Source organism: Otolemur garnettii, unplaced genomic scaffold (genome assembly GCF_000181295.1).
Source record: "Otolemur garnettii isolate 467f Iridium unplaced genomic scaffold, OtoGar3 scaffold00008, whole genome shotgun sequence".
NCBI classification, from domain to species: Eukaryota; Metazoa; Chordata; class Mammalia; order Primates; family Galagidae; genus Otolemur; species Otolemur garnettii.
This window is the reverse complement of record NW_003852403.1, coordinates 20812853-20821627: the sequence shown is the minus strand read 5'-3', so window position 1 is coordinate 20821627 and position 8775 is coordinate 20812853. Positions and strand designations below refer to the sequence as shown.

Sequence of the window (8775 nt, the reverse complement as noted above, 5' to 3'; positions counted from 1 at the left end):
AAGAAGAAGGGGAAAGGGGAGAGAGAGGGGAAGGGAGGGGGGAGGATGGGTGGAGGGAGAGTAATTGGTGGGACCACACCTACGGTGCATCTTACAAGGGTACATGTGAAATTTGCTAGGTGTAGAATATAAATGTCTAAACACAATAACTAAGAAAATGCCATGAAGGCTATGTTGACTAGTTTGATGAAAATATTTCAAATTGTATATAAAACCAGCACATTGTACCCATGATTACATTAATGTACACAGCTATGATTCAATTAAAAAAAAAAGATAGGACAAATTGCCATTATCTGAAAGAATAGAAGCAAAAGGCACCAAAAACATATTTCCTAGCAAACTACTTATGGCAGACGAAGTCCATACCCAAACCATGACCTACTCATCCTTTCCCCTTGTCTGACCTCTAGTACAGAGTCTGGAGAGGCAGATCCCAGGATCCTTTGTGCTGGATGTGACCATGGGACCCAGTTGTGTCTAGCCAGAGGTGAATGGAAGGTTTCTAAAGCTTTCTGGTAAACAGCTTTCTTTTCTAGATCAGAAAGCAGTACATAATTTGTACCTCAGCCCCACTGACTCCTGCTTCTTGCCTGGGGATATTTACTTCAAGTGGATGTGGCCATCTCAATGCCATAGGAAAATACTAAGAGAACCCCAGAGTCACCAATCCAGAGACTTAATTCTATTAAGTCACTGAATCTAGGCCTCAAATTGCCTACTTTCTCTGTAAGAAAAATAAATCTTATATTGCTTAAGTGGGCATTTGTCAGATATTTTTTTACTTGTAGTCAAAAGAATTCCCAACAGATAAAGCACAATCTAGGGCTTATTTTGACGTTTGGCTTCATCTTAGCTTTCAAGATTTTGGAAAAGAAGTTTTTGACTCCCTTTTCAGCCTCAGAATATGGAACAAGATAGCATTGTGAAATTTGCTGGTTTTGCCTGCTTAATTTCCATTTTTCCTTCTTGGTAATATTATCTTGATTTCTCCTGGGGAGCTGCCCCTTTCTCACTCATCCTCAGTTTTTAGAGTACAGTGGTTCTTACTCCACACCTGACAATGAGTTTGGGTCTGAGTCCCAGGAGTAGCAAATCAGAGTATTGCACCCCTGTGTTATCGTGACTAGTTCAGGGAGAGAACCAAGAAACAGATAGAATGGGATCATATATGAATGCAGTGGTCAAGCTCCCTGACTGGGAAATGCTGAAGTCTACTCTTCATCCAAAAGTTAGTGTATGAACATATAGATTCTTTTTAGCAAGTGCAGTTTGAGTTACGTTTCTGACACTGGCAACCAAAACAGTCCTATTTCCTGGACCCATTTTCATTATCAATGGATCAGTATTGGAATAGCCTAAGCAAGCTATGGCCACAATCAGGTATGTAATAAAGGGAATTCCAGTTCTGGATAGGAAGGTAAAGTAAATGGCCACTCAGGTCACTTCACTTCCCAAACTATGCTACTAAAGGCATCCTGGGCCTGCAAGGCCATTATGGCAATGGGAGGAGTATAGTAAAAGTCTGCTTTTGCATAGTGTATGTTAGTAAATGCCAAATGAGTGGAAAGGAGTGTAGGAATGTTGGTATCATGGAAATAACAATAAGACTATTGGGCTAGAAGCTTACATTCTGATCCCATTTCAGAACAGGATTCTATGGTAGACAGTGGTTAGCTACTTTGATCTGAGTGAGTCCTTAATTCATTAGTGACTCAGTAAACTCATTTGTAAAATAAAAAGAACATAATTTTATTTACCTTGGGAGCAGAACAATGGAGTGGCAGAGAAATAATGTTTGTTGTGGATCTCCTACGGAGCAAGCATTGTGTTAGATGCCTTACTTTGAATTATTTCATTTTGATTTCACAATAATGAAATGAAGAACATCCCATTTTTTTAAAGATGAAGTTTGGAGAATCCTCAAACTAAGCTAAAAGTAAACTTTTCATTTGCTCCCCAAATCTCATTACTAGTTATCTACCCAGATGGAAAAACAAAATCTTTTTACCATAAGGGCATTCACACCAGAATGTTTATTGCAGCTCAGTTCACAGTTGCCAAGATATGGAATCAACCCAAGTGCCCATCAATCCATGAATGGATTAATAAAAAAGGTGGAGACTTTTACATTTTTTGTATTTACCTGGATAGAGTGGAACACATTCTTCTTGGTAAAGTATCACAAGAATGGAAAAAAAAAAGTATCCAATATGCTCAATACTAATATGAAACCAGTAGATAAACAACTACATACCCATACACACACACAATTAAATTCAAATGGTGGGGAGGAGAGAGAAAAGGAGAAGGTGAAGAGGGAGGGTGATTGATAAGCTCTCATCTAAGGTGCACAATGTGAGGGTATACAGCACACCTCTTGGCTGAAGGGCTCAAATACAACTTGAACTTTACCTTAGAAACCCAATGTAACCTAATCATTTGTTCCCTGGTATTAGTCTAAAATTAAAAGCAAAAAAAAACCTTAGGAAGGCTGATTCAGTTTATTAGAAGTCGTACAGTCAGTGAATGGATAAGCTAGACTTTAAATACTGCCTTTTGAAGACAAAAGCTGAGTTCTTAATTACTATCAGACTAGCTCAATCCCCTTATTTCACAGATATGCTTAGGCCTGAACAGTAATGGGTGACAGATCTGGTACTAGGCCTCATGTTTCCAGGCTTTCATATGCTCCGCTAATGATATCCTCACTGCCTGCCTCATTAGAATTTGTTTTGAAATAAGACAATGGCTAGTACAGTGATTTGAAGGGTGTAATGTGTTGTACAACATCATCTGAAACCCTGAGCTTGGAGGCTCTCAGGTTTCTTTCTTTCTTTTCCACCCTCCATGTTTAGTCTTCGTGCCTCTCTGTGGGCTTTTTTCTCTTTAAGACTGGTTATCTCAACCAGACTGGCACTATAGCAGTAAATTCTGAACTCAACATCTTCTCACATTTCCCCATAGAGAAATGGGCTTAAGTGAATTTAGAGGCTTACTTGGCTCATGTGATATGAACTACAGATAGAAGCAACTGCTCAATTTGACTTGTAGCTCCAGCATGTCAAGCAAAGCTCTTCAGTGGTCCATTCCCAGATTTGTTTAAACTAATGAGAGTCTTTCTGTTACTTGATTGCATCTGACTCAAGCTGAAGAATTGAATGAAGGACCACAGTAATTGTTTTAGGGGTCAACAACTGCCTAAGTCCAGAGTTCTTACCTGGACCATTTGAAAGTAAATTAGGAAAGAAAAATTGTCCTCCATATTACATGCAAGAGAGGTAGAGAAATGAACATTTAGCTCTCCGGAATTTAGGGTAGAAAAAGATGTTGTAGATGTTGGGAATGTCCATTATTATCCAGTTCTCCTCCGCTTCCAGGAGCACTTCCATATGCCCTGAAGTTCAGTGTGGTCCTGTGGGTAGTCTTCCCCAATGTGGCAGATATAACACAAGCCATTTTCAGGCTAGAGCATTCCAGAACCAGGGCCTGAGTCTCTAAGCTCCCTCCATGCTGCAGCAAGCTTGGAAACAAAACTTACTGGGAGGATGCCACAAGACGGAAGCACCTGTGTCCCTGAGACCTAGCAGGAGGGACAGCTGGGGTGGAGACTAGCCTGGCCTTATAATGGGGTTGCATAGGTGGGAAACAAAACTCTGAAATTTGGGGTTATTTGTTTTTACAACATAACTTAGCTTATCCTGAACAACAACAAAATAAGACTGCGAGGTGGCCGCGGCTGTGGCCGGAGAGCAACAAGAATGAACCAGCAGTGGGAGAGAAAATACTGCAAGCTTGCTGGCTGCTGGTGAGGAAGGTGCTCTATTTCTGTGCAGGTGTGTGTGATCTGTAATAGGAATGATGGCTGGCTGCGGTTGAATTGATCACTCAATAAACACGCTTCTTACGAACAGGAAAGCGATGAATCCTGTTCTAATCCCATACCTTCTCTACCCGTCCCTGAATGGGCCATTTGTCTGCACACATGTGTCCACCCAGTCTGCCCTGTAAGCATGTTTTCTGCTGTCTGTGTGTAAAAGGAGCTTCCTGGCTTGGAAAGCGGTGCCCTTTGTCGACAAGAGATTCCTGAGGATTTTCTTGACAAGCCAACCTTGCTGTCACCAGAAGAACTCAAGGCAGCAAGTAGTGGAAATGGTGAATATGCCTGGTGTTATGAAGGAAGAAGTGGGTGGTGGCAGTATGATGAATGCACCAGTAGAGAGCTGGAAGATGCCTTTCTCAAAGGTAAGAAGAACACTGAAATGTTAACTGCTGGGTTTCTATATGTCGCTGATCTTGAAAATATGGTTCGGCTCGGCGCCTGTGGCTCAAGTGGCTAGGGCGCCAGCCACATACACCTAAGGTGGTGGGTTCGAATCCAGCCTGGGCCTGCCAAAACAACAATGATGGCTGCAACCAAAAAAAAAAAAAAAAATAGCCGGGCTTTGTGACGGGTGCCTGTGGTCCCAGCTACTTGGGAGGCAGAGGCCGGAGACTTGCTTGAGCCCAGGAGTTGGAGGTTGTTGTGAGCGGTGATGCTACAGCACTCTACCCAGGGGGATAGCTTGAGGCTCTGTCTCAAAGAAAAAAAAAAAGAAAATATGGTTCAATATGGGAGAAATGAACATGGACGTCACAGGAAGATTAAGCAAGATATAATAGATTTTCCCAATGAAGGGAGTAGCTAGACTTAGGCTAGACTGTGAGGCTAATGCTGTAAACCTCACACGAGAGAGCTCTGCTGATGGAGCAGACAGTCTATCAGCACAGAACACAGCTTCTGTTCAGCCTCTATGTCCTGTGTAAGGACAGTGGATGAGCAGTTAACAAACCCTGCAACACCATCCCCGATGCAAGCACTTCTCTGGAAGACTCTTTTGCTCATTTACAACTCAGCAGAGACAACATAGCTGAAAGGAGTCATGGAGGAGGGGAGGAAGGAGAAGAAGAGCACGAATCACCATCTTCAGGAAGGGCACCAGCACCAGACACCTCCGTTGAAGAGACCGAGTGAGATGCCAGCAGATGTTGAGGACGTAACTGCAGTAGTTGCACAGCCCTCCTTGACCCAGAAGAGACTTCTGATTCCCAACGCAAACCAGACAGTGCCTGATTGATCCGATCGGATCAGTAGCTGGGAGCAGAATGGTGAGCGTCAGTGTCAGATCTAGAAGGCCTGATGGACAGTGCACAGTAACTGAAGTTTAGTCTTCAGCTCCAGGCTGGAGGTTGAAAGGGGTATCTGTAAATTTCCGCCCACATAACATTATACTCATCCCTAGTGGTGCATTTTGGGAATTGGGATGGAAAGGGATGTGGGAAGGATAGATCTGTAATTAAAGTGTCTAACATGTCTCTGTTGAGAGAAATTTATTTAATGTAAGGAACCCGTGTGTTATTAGTTAAGAGCCACCGAGTAATAATCCAGTTTTCTTGAGGTCTATTTACTTCATAGTTTTCTGTTAATTTCTTCACTTCTTTTGGCCAATGTGTGTGTATTATCTGTGCATTCACGGTCCTCATCTGACTCTTGCTTTGGGTCTTATTTTTCTGCATGGACTGGTATAAAACCATTACTAAAATTTGGCACTTAGAGATGTTTGGTATCATTATGAGCAGGAAGCTTAATGAATGTGAGAATAGATGTGAATCTGGGAATTTAAAACAGATGAACAACTATTTTATAGTAAAGTTATTGAAATGGGGGAAATGTAAAGAAAATAGCTGATAACATGTTTTAGAATCTTTGTAGCACACCTTATGGTGTTTCCATAAGCTTTGCTGTCTAGTTCTTATAGTTTGAGGTTTCTTTCGAGCCACGTGTTTCTTTTTGATTACAAAGTTTATAATTTAATAAATACTAGAATTAAAAAAAAAAACAAAACAAGAAAGGTAAGGAAAAGACTAGTTGGATAATGGAATTGAGTAAGCCAGCTTGCAGTATCTGCCAAGAGTGGGTATTACGGTCTTAATTAAACCATGTGTTAGAGCAATGATTTTCAAATGGTGTGCCATGGCACCCTGGTGTGCTGTGAGAGGATCTTAGGTGTGCTGCAAAAAGTTTTAAAGATAATTTTAAATTATTTTTGAAAGACATTTGAGGCATAGTATTTTTTTTTTAAATATAATTTAAGTGTGCTGTGGAAATTTAACTAAGGACTACAGGTTTAAATGTGCCATGAGATAAAAAAAGTTGAAAAACACTGTATTAGAGTGAAGTAGAGGTGGAGAAATGGATAACACAGGCAGGACTACAAAGATACTGCTGTGAGCCTAGTTATTGCCCATATACCTGAGTCTACTACAATTGTCCGATGAATTCTGACAATTCAAGAAAATATTCAGCTCCATTCCATGTGCTTTCTAAGTCCTGTGGCTGTCATGGTCAATAAAGTACCCACGGTGCTGCTGTCACACATTTTCTAGCAGGGAACCCTGCTATTGAATAATTAATTACAAGTATGTTAAGTGTCTCAAAAAAGGAAAGTGCTGGTGGAACTTATAATACAGGCATTCATGTAGGCCACGGGATCAGAGAATGTTTTCTAGAGGAAATGATATTTAAACTCAAACCCAGTGAATGAGAACATGTGCTTTAGTTTCATGGATAGTTATGAGAGAATCCTCTGTCAGGCGTCCTCAAACTACTGTCCGTGGGCCGCATGCAGCCTGCCTGGGACATTTAGCTGGCCGGCCGGGTGTTTTTGCCGCCGCTGCCTGTCAGCTTAGCAGCCAACTAGTCCTGGGGCCCGCAGTCCGGCCCTCCAACAGCCTGAGGAACAGTGAACTGGCCCCCTGTTTAAAAAGTTTGAGGACCCCTGCTAGAGAAAACAGTTAAGGGCCAAGCTCACGCTGAGAAGCTTCATGGCATATTCAGAAGCCAAGCGGGGGACACTAGGAAAGGAACAGAAAATGCAAGCAAAAGAAGGATACTTCTAGGTCAGTATAGTGCTTGACTCATTGGATTTTTGCCCCCCCCCCACCTTATTACTAATGCATTAGGCTTCTAACTCCTGTGCCATAGGTTCAATTTGCCCATTCCCTGGGAAATGCACCAGAACTCATGGGCACACACTTTTCCTTGTCCCACTCCCCAGAATGTATTCAGCCCTACACTGCTGGCCAGCTTTCTTGCTTTCACTCCTTTCTCTCTCTCCTTTCCCTTTCTTTTCTTCTTTAACTAGCACAGTATTCTTTTTGGGTCTTTACTGATAGCACCTCTGCTGAATCCATCAAAAATTCATGCTTTTTTCTGAGGAATTCCTATCCACTAAGGTTTACTCAAGGAGATCCTTTGGAGCCAGCTGGGAATAGCAGTCACTACTTGGCTGGTGAATGGCTTTGGGCTGTCCCTGGGTATCTTACGGACTAGATCCCTTAATCCTTCCAACTGCACTCTGTTGAAACCCAACAGTCCTGAGTGGCTGTATTCTTTGAACTCTCTTCTCACCAAGCCAGATTCAATAACATCACCTGGTAGAGCCAAACTGCCTCTGAAGTTGTTTGGGCTTTCATTTCATAGCACATATTGCTTGTGTTTTGTGTGATTTCTGTGGAGAATTTAATACCAGCTGTAATCTGAATTTTGCAAAGAAAATTGAATTCAAATTACCTGTGTGTAACAAATGCCATCACCCTGCTAAATTGCCACTTACACCAGTAAATATAAACTCAGATGCCTTCGGTTAGGCTGAATGTAGTAATCATAGAGCCCTCACCTAACGCATAAACTAGAGAACTTAAAATTCAAAGCTGTGAACTGGGTGAGAATAACTTTAACAAGCAACTCCTCAGTCTCCCTCTATTTCACCTCACAGATCTAAGTCAGAAAATGGCCAATAATGTGTTACTGACATCTTCTATATAATATTTCATGAATTGGATTGGCCAATTGATGGACACACAATGGGCTTGCTTGAAGAGAAGGGGCAGCACCCATCAGATTACAGTTGGTTTTGTCAGAGAGTGGAGAGAAATAAATGCCATCTCAGAAAAAAAAAAAAAGAAAAAAGAAAAGAAAAAGAGGGATAGCCCAAATGTTGTAGAATAAGAGTCTCATTTGGAACATGATACATAAAAGAAGTCCCAGGCAACTTCTGTCATCCTACCAGTGTCTTGTGGTAAGAGATCTTAAAAATTTGAACAGGACAGTATTCTGACGTTTTCATTCTTTGTTCTAACTACATGATAAAGTCTTCACTCTGCTTAGCAAAAGATTACTATGTTTTTGTATCTCCTTATTAGTAAACTCTGATTTTCAAACTCATCTTCATTGAATTCCTATTGTCTTTCTTTGCCCCCAGAGAATTTTCTCCTTTAAGAAAATTGTCAGTGAAGCCTTGCATGTTGACCTTGCGAAGGATGCTTGGTTGGAGTGGGGCTGAAGGTCCAGGGGTCCCTGTGCGTTTCCCTTGCACTTCTCCTCTTGTAGTGGAGTCTAAGGGGCTCCTTTTCCCGAATCCCCCACCACATACATTGGGAAGCACAGTCTGAAAACCTCATTCTTTACAGAGAAGAACAGAAACCATTCAGTTATCTTTTGGCCAGTGGAAGCTTCCTTTCACGTAGTTTGGATAGATTACTTGGGTTTTGACTCCCCAACTATGGCCAGAATGCTAACAGTACAATTGGGAGCTGCTGGATAATGCATTTTAATGATGTTGAAGCATAACTTGGAACCCACTTTCATATCTTGCCCTTCAAGGTCTGATCAAGTTCTCCTGAGACGTGTTTACCAGAAAGAGCCAAAGGCTGAGTCGCAGTTAAAACATGACA

The 8775-nt window shown here is 41.7% G+C and overlaps 1 pseudogene; it reads left to right on the top strand.

Annotated features, from left to right (window-relative positions):
- The first annotated feature begins 3858 nt into the window (after window positions 1-3858).
- Window positions 3859-5247, top strand: LOC100941202 (annotated as a pseudogene).
- Window positions 5248-8775: the final 3528 nt, after the last annotated feature.